General features: G+C 45.0%; 1 long non-coding RNA gene across 1 annotated transcript; it reads left to right on the top strand.

The window, feature by feature from the left end:
• The first annotated feature begins 7 nt into the window (after window positions 1-7).
• LOC147820138 (uncharacterized) lies at window positions 8-420 on the top strand. The gene is made up of 2 exons (XR_015437604.1): window positions 8-108; window positions 188-420. It is a non-coding gene; the product is annotated as an uncharacterized LOC147820138 (long non-coding RNA).
• The last annotated feature ends 162 nt before the right edge of the window (window positions 421-582 follow it).

The following is a 582-nucleotide window of genomic DNA, read 5'->3' as shown; positions in this document are numbered from 1 at the left end:
ATGAAGAGCAAGAGCAGATGAAGAGCAGCAGGGAGGCGTTTCTGGAGATCACACTGCACTTCCTGCGGAGAATGAAGCAGGAGGAGCTGGCCGACTCTTTATACAACAGTAAGTAAGAAATATAGTAATAAAATCACAGTTTTAGTAATATCTACACAGTGATATAATTTGTTGCTTGTTCATTCAGAAACGGTTGCTCCATCGTGCCGGAACAAACTCAAATCTAACCTGAAGAAGAAGTTCCAGTGTGTGTTTGAGGGGATTGCCAAGACAGGAAACCCAACCCTTCTGAACCAGATCTACACAGAGCTCTACATCACAGAGGGAGGGACTGGAGAGGTCAATGATGAACATGAGGTCAGACAGATTGAAACAGCTTCCAGGAAACCAGACAGACCAGAAACAACCATCAGACAAGAAGACATCTTTAAAGCCTCACCTGGAAGAGACGGACCAATCAGAACAGTGATGACAAAGGGAGTGGCTGGCATTGGGAAAACAGTCTTAACACAGAAGTTCACTCTGGACTGGGCTGAAGACAAAGCCAACCAGGACATACAGTTCACATTTCCATTCACCTTC

This window comes from Seriola lalandi, unplaced genomic scaffold (assembly GCF_002814215.2).
Source record: "Seriola lalandi dorsalis isolate HSWRI2012SDOR001 ecotype SW California unplaced genomic scaffold, Sedor1 jcf7180001990731, whole genome shotgun sequence".
Classification (NCBI taxonomy): Eukaryota; Metazoa; Chordata; class Actinopteri; order Carangiformes; family Carangidae; genus Seriola; species Seriola lalandi.
Note: the sequence above shows the minus strand (reverse complement) of the source record. Positions and strands in the feature narration are given on the sequence as shown.